Raw genomic sequence first — 13,735 nt, 5'->3', positions numbered from 1 at the left:
GTATTTCACAGAACAAGACATTCTCACCTTACCATGGTTACATCCAACAGAACAAGGAAATCTCACTTTAACCATGGTAATATTCAACACAACAAGACCATGATAATTAATGTCCAAAAGAATGAAAAAAATCTAAACTTAATCATGGTTGGTTTCTTTCAACACAGAAAGCAATAAACATTGGAAACATAATGTGACAAAATTTGTAGGAAAGTCATACAATATTACTGGCTTAAAACAGGTAAGATCTCAGAAGATCTATCCAATCTTATACCAACAATAAGAAACCTTTCTTAAAAATACATTATTAATTTCATAACTTCCTCTCTTATAATATTGTCTTTCATCTTTTTAATTATTTCTGAAAATTAAAATGTTAGAATATTTCAAGTTTAAGAATTATCACTACATTGTCGTGTAAAAAAACAACAAATCATTCAGTCACAAAGGTATTAGATACCTAATGTTATACCACTGTTCCCCGCGAACTGGTATCAAGCAGGCTACTAGTCGGAATACAGTTCTTAAGTGTTCCAGGGCTAGCGTCATTTCTAAGTCCTGGAATCATTAATCGTTTTATATAATTGATACTTCAAACAGTTGGTACTTGGTGAAACTCTGTTATTACAGAAATGAGGAGAAACGGGTCTTGTTATTTTTTTCTCAATTCTATAATTAATAGTTTCAAATGAAAAGGCTGGCACATCTCATGAAAAAAACCAGTGGAAAGAAAACTATTATTCCTGTTCCTGAGTTTTTTATTCTAAATTTTTAGAATAAACTCTGAAACTTAGAAACTCGTTTAAGAAATAACGTAGCATTTTTTGACTTTTCAGAACATAAATTTAAGTTGTGATCACAGATTGTTTCTATATCTGTTAATTCTAAACAAATAATACAAGCGATATGATCCACAGCAACAGCTGAACCACTTTGTAGTTAATTATTTTGTAGCCAACAATACTCATCTCAACAAAGATACTTACCTGAATAGACGTTAGGATTGCCGATCACGTAGGTAGGTAGGACTCCAACGATTCTGTAGAATGTCAAGGCAGATACTTCCATCTGCATAAACTATAAATTACAAAAGTCAAATCACTAAAATAGACCTGATAAAATACAAGCTAAACCAATGAACTAAGAAAAAAAATCCTGTTCGAGATTCTACCATTTGTTTAAAATTTAAATAGCTAAACATATTTAGACAAATGTTCCTTTAAGTCTCAATGATGGAAAATAGAATTTTGCTTTATGTTCACATGTTGACAAAATCAAAATAAGTGTACTGCAATCTTTATCTTTGTGGAGAACAGATGAAGGTAACAATATATACAACTGTAAATATGTGACCAACGTACCACCAGTGTCTGCACATTTAACTTTAAAACTTCATCAGCTATACTTTTGTTTTCAGAAACAAAATTACAAATCTTTCAGCCTAAAATTTGGAAATTGGGAATCTCTTATTTGAGTTTCTTCTTCAACTACAACTTTTATTTTTGCCATAAAGAAAAAAAAAGTATTTTTGTTTTAATAATATTCTAGCCTAATATGTACAAGTACCTGCCAGTCTATACATACCAACAACAGAATTGTTGCTGTTACATTTTTAAGTCACAGAACCCACGTGTAAACCCATCCATTGCTTATTAACCATTACTGTATACGCACACTGCACAAAGGAACTGTAAATTTCATATCCTTTGCTTGAATCTGTTAAATTCTCGCCAGGATAAAAACTAAGAGGTTTCTGAGACAGAGAGATTAAACATGAAACAAACATTTGTTTCTGTTATAAGAGATATTATTTATTGATTACAATTTACTTTCCCACTGATAACAAGTGTAGAATATTAAAATGTCAAATGTTTGGAACTCTGAGAACTCAATTACAGATAATAAAATTTGTGAGAAACAAGATTATTTTGAAGTTTTAATAATACTTATATTGTAAAGAAATAACTTACAACCACTTCTGAAATCCTGTCAAACTATTAAAAGTTGCTTCAAAATTTATTAATGTATTTATTGAAAATTGTTGAATTTATCAATCATGAAACATCTTACCATTTGGATGAAACATTTTAGAGACAAATCTAACAGTTGGTGGTCTGTTGGGATATTCTTCTGTGAATTCTAAACTTAATTTAAATGTTCCATCTTCAAATGGTGTGTCATGAGGTCTGAAAATACACAATAATAATAGTATATAAAGAAAAGAAATAAATCCACTCTCACACAGTCACCAGTTTGTGATAAATCTACATTCACAGTCACCACTTTGTGATAAATCTACTCACACAATCATCAGTTTGTGATAAATCTACTTTCACAGTCACCACTTTGTGATAAATTTACTCACACAATCATCAGTTTGTGATAAATCTACTCACACAATCATCAGTTTGTGATAAATCTACTCACATAATCACCAGTTTGTGATAAATCTACTCACATAATCACCAGTTTGTGATAAATCTACTTTCACAGTCACCAGTTTGTGATAAATCTACTTTCACACAGTCATCAGTTTATGATAAATCTACTCTCACACTGTCACGAGTTTGTGATAAATCTACTCACATAATCACCAGTTTGTGATAAATCTACTCTTACACAGTCACCAGTTTATGATAAATCTACTCACCCACAGTCAACAGTTTATGATAAATCTACTCACCCACAGTCACCAGTTTGTGATAAATCTACTCACCCACAGTCACCAGTTTGTGGTAAATCTACTCACCCACAGTCAACAGTTTATGATAAGTCTACTCTCACACAGTCATCAGTTTATGATAAGTCTACTCTCACACAGTCACCAGTTTATGATAAATCTACTCACCCACAGTCAACAGTTTATGATAAATCTACTCACCCACAGTCACCAGTTTGTGATAAATCTACTCACCCACAGTCACCAGTTTGTGGTAAATCTACTCACCCACAGTCAACAGTTTATGATAAGTCTACTCACCCACAGTCATCAGTTTATGATAAATCTACTCACCCACAGTCACCAGTTTGTGATAAATCTACTCACCCACAGTCACCAGTTTGTGATAAATCTACTCACCCACAGTCAACAGTTTGTGATAAATCTACTCACCCACAGTCACCAGTTTGTGATAAATCTACTCACCCACAGTCAACAGTTTGTGATAAATCTACTCACCCACAGTCACCAGTTTGTGATAAATCTACTCACCCACAGTCAACAGTTTATGATAAGTCTACTCTCACACAGTCAACAGTTTATGATAAGTCTACTCTCACACAGTCAACAGTTTATGATAAGTCTACTCTCACACAGTCAACAGTTTATGATAAGTCTACTCTCACACAGTCAACAGTTTATGATAAGTCTACTCTCACACAGTCAACAGTTTATGATAAGTCTACTCTCACACAGTCATCAGTTTGTGATAAGTCTACTCTCACACAGTCATCAGTTTATGAAGACTGTGAACAGAAGTCTCGACCCCATTCTGTACCTTGACCACATCTTCTCATCCTTTGTCAGACAAAACTTTAGGGCAAATATCCCCCATTTTTATTCAGAATGGATTAGATGGGCTTGCTGGGTCTTCAAAATCAGTCAGGAAGCTATATTCTGTGGGATATCTTAATGGAAACATCTACCCCAAAACACAGTGATAAATCTACTCTCAGACAATCATCTGTTTATGATAAATCTACTCACCCATAGTCAAAAGTCTATGATAAATTTACTCTCACACTGTCATGGGTTTGTGATAAATCTACTCGCCCACAGTCAACAGTTTATGATAAATCTACTCTCACATAGAGAGAGAGAGACTGTATAACAAGGTAATAAAAACTTTGATGTGAAATCTTACCTAAATTTATTTGAAATTAGATTTATTCACTTAAAGACCTTAAATAATTTTTATACTATATTTAAACTTCTATTAGCATGTTAGAATAAAAAACAAAAGCAAGTTACGGACAATTTAAAAATCCGACAAAGGCTTAGCAGTTGTGATTATAGTAAGTTTATTACAACCTGAAATAAATAACGGGTAGTTTAATATTCAAACTGGCATTACTGTGATTAGTGATGCTAAAATAACCTTCCTATTACCAAATACTTCAATCAACATTCCACTGGTGGTGTGATTCTTACACAGATTAAAACTGGGTTTCCTTCAAAAGGAGATAGAGAAATTCATTCAGCTATTATTTTAACAATTCATGTTGAATAAGTCTTGATTTTTGCATTGTTGTGATGCTGATGTAATGGTGGTTTTCATCTTAGAACAAAGCAACACAAGGACTTGGTTGGTTGGTGTTTCATGGCACAAAGCAGCTAGGCTATCTGTGCCAAACATTCAGTGAAAAGTTAAAATTAAAGTGAAAAGTTAAAATTATAAAAGAAATTAAGGTAAAACAAAACAAAGTTAAAGAAAACATAAATAGCATAAAACCAATGTTTACATTTGGTGTAGAGCAGTCTGAAAGAAACTACAGTTGCAAATGTTGTAAAGGACTTTCTGTATCATAACTGTAATTATCATAACTTGCCAGGAAGACTAACAGGTAAGTTCAAAAACCATCAGTCACCTGAAGTTGGCCTTTCCAGTCCTGGTTCAGAGTTATGTGACGTTATGGCTATTTTCAAAAAGTAAATTAATAAAAGTTTTAAAAGATTTGTAGCAATATTTTAATTGTAACTCACCAGGATGACTAACAGCATTAGTCACCTGAAGTTGGTCTTTCCAGCCCTAGTTTCTAGTTACTTAATGTTACTGCCACTTTCTAATTTCAAATTGAACTAGATGGACTTTGATTCTTAAAGGAAATCACATTAAAAAAGGTCTAATGTATAAATTAAAAGATTAATGACATTAAAATAACTAAAAACATTTCTAAAGTAGACAGTGTCAACACTGCCAATAACACTAACACTACAGATAAACCTTGGGATAGAACATGTTTAAAATGTTGCCGTCGTAGAGTCATAACAGTGGCAAGATAGTAAAATGAGGCTTATTGTGACTCGAGTGTTACACAGACAACACGTAGGTGCATCAGTCCAAGATGAAAGAAAACGTTGAGTTTAAAAACTGTGACCAATGCCTAGTCCAGTCAGAACAACTTCCTCTTTCCAATCCTTACAGTAGCAAGATGACCAAAGTCCAGTAGAGGGTTTTATTTGGAAAATGCTTGTTTATGCGTTGCTCACTCCAAGCCGACTGCCAGTCTCAAGATCCACTTCCTTTGGGTCTAGGTACAGGCATTTCCTCTGATACATCTTTTCTACCACCCCAAGATGCAAAATGATCATTCATTCACGTCCTCAGTCATTGGAATCCTCTTCCAACAACAAAGACCTGCCCAGTTGACCCAGGGAAGGATCCATGGAGGCCGATAGACCTTTCTCAAATAAAGACAGTAAAGAAAAAAAAAGACATAGTCGTAAACAGAAGGGTTCTCCACCCAATTCTCCTACACATAAATAAAAATGGCCACCTTGATACAATGGAACTCTTAAGGTTTATATTTTAATCTGGACGACATCAAAACACTGGTTGCTTCATACCATCCTGCACATCTTTCCTTACAGCAAACATTACTGAAACCTGCTGTTACAGTCACCTTTTGGAGAGTTTCTTTGTACAGAAATGACAGGCTGTGTGATGGACGAGTGGCACTGTTGATTGACCAGCATGTGCCAACCCTTTCTTTGCCACTCGACACACCCTTGGAGGCCGTAGCCATTCGTGTTTTCTTGGATTATTTGTTCTCTCTACCTGTTACCCGGTGAGACATATGATGAATTAAACCTTGATGCTCTCATTGAATACTTGCCATCTCCCTTTTTAATCCTGGGGGACTTTAATGGACATCATCCCCTCTGGGGAAGTGCTGATATTGATGGGAGGGGTTGCTCTGTAGAGTGTATGCTCTCTGATCACAACCTTTCTATTTTCAATACTGGTTCTTCTACTTATTTCCATGCCCCTAGTCAGTCCTTTATTGATATTGATCTCTCAATTTGTTCCCCTTCACTATTCTCCCACTTTTCTTGGAGGGTTGACAATAATCCATAAGGCAGTGATCATTTTCCTATAATTTTGAGAGAGACTGACCATGGTCGATTCCACCCGACCCACGTGTCCTGGTGGAAGCTGGATCAAGTAAACTGGATCTCTTTCATTGTTCTCACAGAACTTGATACTGCCATTGTCTGTAAGCCATCAAAGGATGACTGTGTGGCAGTAGTACCTGACTGTATTATACAGGCAGCTGCTTAATGTATTCCGAAAACCTAAACACATTTTCCACGAAATTCTCATCCATGGTGGAATCCTGTCTGCCACTTGGTACAGTAGGCTTGAAAACAGGCCTGGGATACTTTTTGTAGGCATCCCACACTCTTGCATTTCATTGCTTTCCAGCAGGCCTGTGCAAATGCTTGATAGGTGAGGCATCAAAGCTGGAAGGAATCTTGGATTAAGTTTACAATCAGCATATCTACTACCACCATTTCCAAAGTTATATGGAACAAGGTTGAAAGGTCAGGAGGCAATATAATTCTGACCCCCTCTCGATCTTGTTCTCTGATGGCCAGGAAATAACTGATACCTGAAGCATTGTCAATACCCTCGGTGAAAGCTTTTGCCAGTATCTAGTACTTCTGCTTCTTCCTCCACTTTCTTAGCTATCAAGACTTGGGCAGAGAGATCACCTCCTCTTTTGAGCTGATTCTCTCTATGACCATATTCATTCCTTTACTCTGATGGAACTCAAAATAGCCCTTCATCAGTCTGACAGTACATCAGTTGGACCTGATGATGTACACTATGAAATGCTGCACCATCTATCTCCTGCTTCTCTTGTTGGACCTGATGATGCACACTATGAAATGCTGCACCATCTCTCTCCTGCTTCTCTTGTTATTCTTTTGATAGTTTTTTAACTGGATCTGGCAGGAGAATGTTTTTCCTGATGCCTGGGGATAGTCTGTTGTCTTACCTTTCTCTAAGCCTTGGAAGGATCCCAATAATCCTTCAAACTACCATCCAATTGCTTTGACGAGCTGTCTTTGTAAGACCTTAGAAAGGATGGTTAATGCTTGTCTTGTTTGGTTCCTCAGATCAAACAACCTCTTCTCTCCTTCCCAGTGCGGATTCCAACGACAGTGCCCACCATGTACCACCCGATTCGACTTGAAACATCAAACAAAGAAGCCTTTCTCAAATTACAACATCTTTATCAATATTCTTTGACATTGAGAAGGCTTGTGATACTACATGGAGGTGTGGCATTTTGTGAGACCTCCATTTATATGGGTTATGTGGCCATTTGCCCATTTTCATTAACATTTTTTTAATGGACAGGCAATTCCAAGTTCATGTGGGTTTGACACTTTCCTGTTCTTTTCTTCAGGAACTTGGATGTCCTAAGGGCTATGTTTAAATGTCACACTTTTCAGTATAAATATTAATGCCATCACTGCAAATGACTTTAACATCTCTCTCTCCAGAACTGCTTGCATGCACTTTTACTGCCAACGGGGTATTCACCCTGATCCTGAACTCCATATCAGCGAAGTTATGCTACCCATGGTCCCTGAGACAAAAAGCTGACCTTTATACCACACATCAGGCAGCTATAGGTCAAATGTACAAGAGCACTGAACATCCTCTGTGTCCTCTTCCACCACTTGAGGAGTGGATTGATGTTTTGACCCACTGATCATTTTGCATCTTGGGGTGGTAGAAAAAAGATGTATCTGAGGAAATGCCTCCATCCATAACCAAAGGAAGTAGATTTTGAGATTTGTTGGAATGTATGTAAAAGACAGAGATGGGTGTTGAAGTTGATTCATCAATCTTTTAACCATGGAGGTCAAAAGGCTTTTCATTTGGTTTGAGAACGATTCTTTTGGAGACACAGAGAGATTCATCTGCACTCTCACTGTAGTAGTGGAATGAAGTGTAGCAGCATACGTCACAATGAAGTGGTGGACAGCAACCTTCGAGCCTCAGGGTAAGTGATGTTGTGAATCATTTTCAGATGTTGCACCTCTTTTTCTTCCACCCATTTAGGGCAAGAATGAAATTAGGATGGGTGAGAGTCATTGCAACTAACACAATGTGTTTCACACTCATAGGTATCATGGTCCTTGCCACCAGAACAGCACACATTAAGGAACCAGAACATTACGTCTTCAAGTGACCAAACCTCTGGCACTGGAAACATCCGAGAGAGTTTGGAATCTTTGGCCGTATTCTGCAATTAAGATTACCTGCCTTGATGGTAGCAGGTGGACTTGGTGATGTAAATATCAGAATCAGGACATTGGTCGGCATAGTAATTCCATCTTTGTGAGTGGAGATACACATCACTGTAGAAACTCCTTGAGTGGAGAAACCAGTGAGAATCTCTGACTTGGGAATGTTCTTCAAATCCATCTCAACAATAACTCCTCATGATGAATTCAAAGCAGCATGAAGTGTAACCTCAATAGGTATATCCCCAATCACCTTTGATTGGAAGAGGAGTTCACTGTCTTTACATATGGATGGTTCCAGCAATATGTTACCAGAGCAAAGCTCTCTGACTGACTTTGGAGAGCCAGCAAGTCCCTCTAGTCCATTCTGAATAAAAAGAGACATTTGCCCTAAATGTTTGTCTAAAATGAAATGTAGTATAAGAAAATGAAGTGCAACAGGTGTTAGAGATGTTGAAGATTGCTGCTCAGAGTCTTCAACACATCGTTTACCTATAGACTGTGTTTTCACTATTTTATTCAAGGTTTTAGTTGGAGGATCCACAGGAAAAACAAATTTCGGTGCCCACTGACCCCACCCACCATGGAACCCTATGAGGGGACTCACTGCAATTCCAAACAAGGACACTGCAGCAACACAGGGTTTCATGAGCACCATACCCAAACACCAGCAACAGATACAATGTCCACAACACCTATTGAAAACATCCAACACTGGTACTTGGTTGACCTTAGCCCAAGTGGACCAGCCAATTGACCCAAGGGGGTCAATCCAAAGCTACCCATCTACAGGAATTCAAGACTAAAGTGGTGTGTTAGGGTTGGACCCCTCAACCACCAGGATCCTCTCCTCCCCTTCACAGGCCACCATGCACAGCAAACACATGTGGATGTTTTCATTCCAGAGGAGGTAAACTGAAAGAACAGAACCTTCTCTGGGAGGTCCCCTGACCAAGTACAGGAATCCACACCGAGGGGTACATAAGAGCTATCTTTGCTTGCCATTTCTAATTTAGCAATGTGAGAGTAGAGGGAAGGCAGCTAGTCATCACCACCCACCACCAGCTCTTGGGCTGCCCTTTTACCAATGAATAGTGGGATTGACCATCACATTGTAATGTGCCTACAGCCAAAAAGGAGAACATGTTTTATGCAACAGGAATTCAAACCTGCAACTCTCGGATTACAACTGGAGTGCCTTAACCACCTGGCCTTCTTGCTGATGTCTGTTGTGTTTAACAATAGGATTTTTTAAAATAATTTAGTCCTTTCATTTTTAAGATTTTTCTAATTTTTAATCATTTTCTTGGTGAACATATTTTTATTTTTCAAAAAGCCAGGATTTTCTTTAGTAGTATAATTACATAACTTTTATCCTCTGTAGCCCACAGATGATAATGCATTTCCCCTTTTCTTTGTCACCTCAATCTTAGTAAATTAATGGCCACCAAACATGCTCAAAATACCAAAGTAATGTGAATTTACATTTGAATAAAACCATACAGCTTTTTATGAATAATACTGTCTTTTCTTTTGTTGTAATATTTACAACTAGATTTTGTGATACTTTAAAAACCTCAGTAATGGTTTGTTTTTTAAAAAAAATATTAGAATCACTGCATCTGTCAACATCAAATGCAAATACTATTTGCTCATCTGTCCAAATTTTCATTCTGTTCCATTTAATAGAAAAACCCTAATGTGGTATCCTCATATGGCTGACAAATATATTTACAGTTATTTCATACAAGATGTTCATATCAACGAATGGCATTACAAAATAAACTTCTAAGAACCATTTCTACGATCCATACATTCAAATGTAAGCCACAATGCAGGTGGCACAGTAAGTTACACGAAACACTGTAAAACAGTTGGTGCACTAGTTGGGTTATACACTGATTGTTAAACTTGGTGCTTTAGTTCGTATAGACGTACAACTAAACCATTACTTATGCTAAAATGTTTACTACAATGAAAGTCCATTATATTCCTGGAATACATTTATGTGAAAAAAAAACCCCAAAAAAACAGCTGTTATTTCTGTCAGTTTCATGTGACGACCATCAAAAGATGTGTTGCAGAGAAAGTACATGTATAGTCATACTAAATATGTCAAACATTGTCAGAGAAGCCAAATTATTCATATTACTTACCCAAATATAACAGCATTCCAAATCATAATATTATTATCTGTCGGAGCTGCACTGACACCAGCAGGGGGGGGTCTTCTTGTAGTCTAGAAATATTGGAAAATGTCAGCACAGAAAACAGCGAGTTATTAATAACATATTTTTACTTTTAACAATTATACATAAATTACAGACAGGGCTAACAATTACAATGAACTAGTTCTATAAACTAGAAGTAATTTTACCATTGGTCCTTTATTGTATATGACTTTAGGAAGTCACTGAAGTAAACATGTGCCACGTCAATAAATACAGATGAAGTTTTATTTATGTGGTACAATTAAAAAAAAAACAATATTTTACAAAGACACCTCTTCTGGCTTTATAAAATTTTGTAATCTTACAGTTAGAATTATTTTCAATTTGAATGACAATATATATATATAGTAGTGATAGTTGAAACACCTCATTTAGGTTGGTTGTTGTATTTTTTTTTTTTTTTTGGATGGCCTTTGAGGGTTAAGCAACCTTCACTAATAACATTAAATATTCAACACAAGGTAAAAATATCTTTGTTCTTATCCAGCTTACAGATAGTTAATAATCCAGATAAACTTTCATTATGATCTAGTTACGCCTTAAATCTCTTCAAATATATTTCACTGCTTAACCAGATACACTTTTCTCACCCATCTACCAAAACTGAGCAATTTACCTAAGAATGTCAATTAGTGCCACAAAAAATAACTGATTAACTGAAAATTATATTTAAATCACTTAATTTCACAAAAGTAATTGACAAATTGAAATAAGTGCTTCTGGTCATTATTATTTTTTATTATTTCAACTAGTCAAGTTTTACAGAAGAAAAATCAGTTATTGGATTAGTGAACCCGGTGAGAATTAGTTATAAAATTCTACTAATTGTCTGTTTCTGGTGTCTTATTTATTAAACTTTATCATTCAATGTTTTTACATTTAAGAAAGTGACTTAAGACTTATAGGTAAGGAAATATTATTACACCATTCATAATTCTGAGAAACCAACTAAACCTGACAGTCATGATTTATTTAAGAGTAATTGTCCTCTCTTCCTTCCACTGTCTTGAAACAGAAGTTTTATGCTTGTCAGTATGATAAATTTCAGTTTTTTTGGTTTAACTTACTTCCAGAAAATGTGTGTACGTGTACTGAAACTGTTGTTCAAGCGTAGCTCACTGGCTCGGTATTCAGAATTGGTTATAAAGTTATAACTGAAGACTGGTTGAAATGAACTAGTTAATACTATTAAGTTTTTAACTTTTTCAAGTTCAAAACATCTGTAAGTGTAAATGTACTTAGAGGCTACCTTCAAAGATATTTAAGACCCACAGAAATACTTATATGCCCCAGGACACAGCCTCCTTTTACCCACCCCCCTCTATGGGTGTGGAGGATACAAGTCTAGGACAGAAAGTACTTATACTGTAACTCAAAACACAAGTTATGAATCAAGTCTGACGTCTTTCCAACTTTCTATTTGAATTTCAATGTACGACATCTTGCAAACTTTCTTTTTGGCATGTTAATCTGTTACATATAATCAAATATAACTACAAAACATTGTGTCTATCAGAGATTCGAGTTATAGTATTTACATCATTTCCTTTATGTACAAAATTAAGTTTAACAAAGAAAAACAATCAACTGGACAAACCAGTTCAAACATCATAAAGTTATTCAACCTATAAATACCACAGCAAAATACGTTATATTACACAAATATAGTTACTGAATACGACACACACTGGGTTATTTTTATTACAAATTTCAAAACTGCAAAAACTTTCAACATGTTGAAAATCTCACTGTATAATGACACTACTATATCTTCTCATATTTAATTACTTACAAAGTTTCATTAAAACAAAGTAATTCATAAATTATTTTAAATTTTAATAACCAACACACACGCAAATATCTTAACAGTATATTATTTTAAATAGCATATCATTGCTTTCATTTATTGCCAAATACGACATACAAGTTAGGCTTAACTAGAGTTATCATAAGTTTTTATTTCAAGCTTTTACAATAAGTTCAATCCGTTACGTGAAGTGATCTCATGTAATTTCGTACTTAATACATTGAAAAGGGCAGTGCTAATTTCACATTTTAGCTATAATCCAGATTAATCATATTTTCTATTTAAAAATGTCTAATGTTCTTTGCTAGTTCATTCATTTTCCACACACTCGGACTGGTTCAATTAGCTGCACTTTTCAGTGTAAGGTCTACTTAAGTACAAATTACCGTACAAACTGACGGTATCAACCTTTTAAAATCTCTCATAAGTCTTCTTCGAGCAGGAGTTGACATTTCAAATAAAATAAATGAAGTATAGGATCACAGTTGAACCAGTAACTCCACAATAGAAATACAAAACTATAATTTATAAATACAGTACTGTATATTATACACAATTGAAAAGCTATGCCTTATACACCCTTTAACAATACCCAATGAGTTTCTAACGCACAAGTAATATTACAAGTATACTCCTACGAGTTTAGGCACTATCTTTACCTGAAATGACGTTTTCATCCGGGTACCTGCCTATGACGTTAGGAGCGCTTACTATACTATAGTTGTAAGCTAATTTTGACGCTTCAATTTAGATTTTAGTTACAATGCGCATGACGTTAAAGGACACTCAAAATACATAGAATATTCTGGACAATATTACGATTTGTTTTTGTTTTGAATTAAGCACAAAGAGCTATCTGTGCTCTGCCCACCACGAGTATCGAAACTCGGTTTTTAGCGTTGTAAGTCCGTAGACATACCGCTGAGCCACTTGGGAACACGATGATACCAGAATATTGTGATTATAAATCTTGACAGATGTATATAAGTGAAATAACAATTATATATAGGAGTTAGTAGAATAAAATGGTTAATGTCAAAGTTGGTATTCAATGTGTGAATATTGTTTCTTTGTTGATCGAGTGTTAGTTTACTGTTGGTAGAGTCCTTCAGTTAAGTATTTGGATAAGCGTCAATTTTCGTGTATATATATATATATATTCAGTTACTTGATAAATTAGCCATAACATTGCACAAGTAAGCTCATTCATGTATTTGTTCAACCATCATTTGAAAACTTAAGCCTACAAGTCACAATTGTGTACAATAGGTGTATATTAGCCTGCAAAATAAGGAACACAAACTAATCTATTATCATTACATTGACTAGGCTTGGCCTTATTTTCGCCAATTAATGTTGTAAAATACGCTTATTGAAAAAATAACGTCACAACTTTAGTGTCAGAAGTGGGATTATTCTGAACAAAATTTAACT

At 35.3% G+C, this 13,735-nt stretch overlaps 1 pseudogene across 1 annotated transcript; it reads right to left on the bottom strand.

Annotated features, from left to right (window-relative positions):
• Positions 1-997: 997 nt before the first annotated feature.
• LOC143247692 (ubiquitin-conjugating enzyme E2-17 kDa pseudogene) lies at positions 998-12,955 on the bottom strand (annotated as a pseudogene). The gene is made up of 4 exons (XR_013026665.1): positions 12,710-12,955; positions 10,420-10,502; positions 2,071-2,186; positions 998-1,077 (listed from the first exon to the last, which is right to left on the bottom strand). The product of XR_013026665.1 is annotated as a ubiquitin-conjugating enzyme E2-17 kDa pseudogene (transcript).
• Between the last annotated feature and the right edge of the window lie 780 nt (positions 12,956-13,735).

The sequence above is a fragment of the Tachypleus tridentatus genome, chromosome 3, assembly GCF_004210375.1.
Source record: "Tachypleus tridentatus isolate NWPU-2018 chromosome 3, ASM421037v1, whole genome shotgun sequence".
In the NCBI taxonomy this organism is placed as follows: Eukaryota; Metazoa; Arthropoda; class Merostomata; order Xiphosura; family Limulidae; genus Tachypleus; species Tachypleus tridentatus.
Note: the sequence above shows the minus strand (reverse complement) of the source record. Positions and strands in the feature narration are given on the sequence as shown.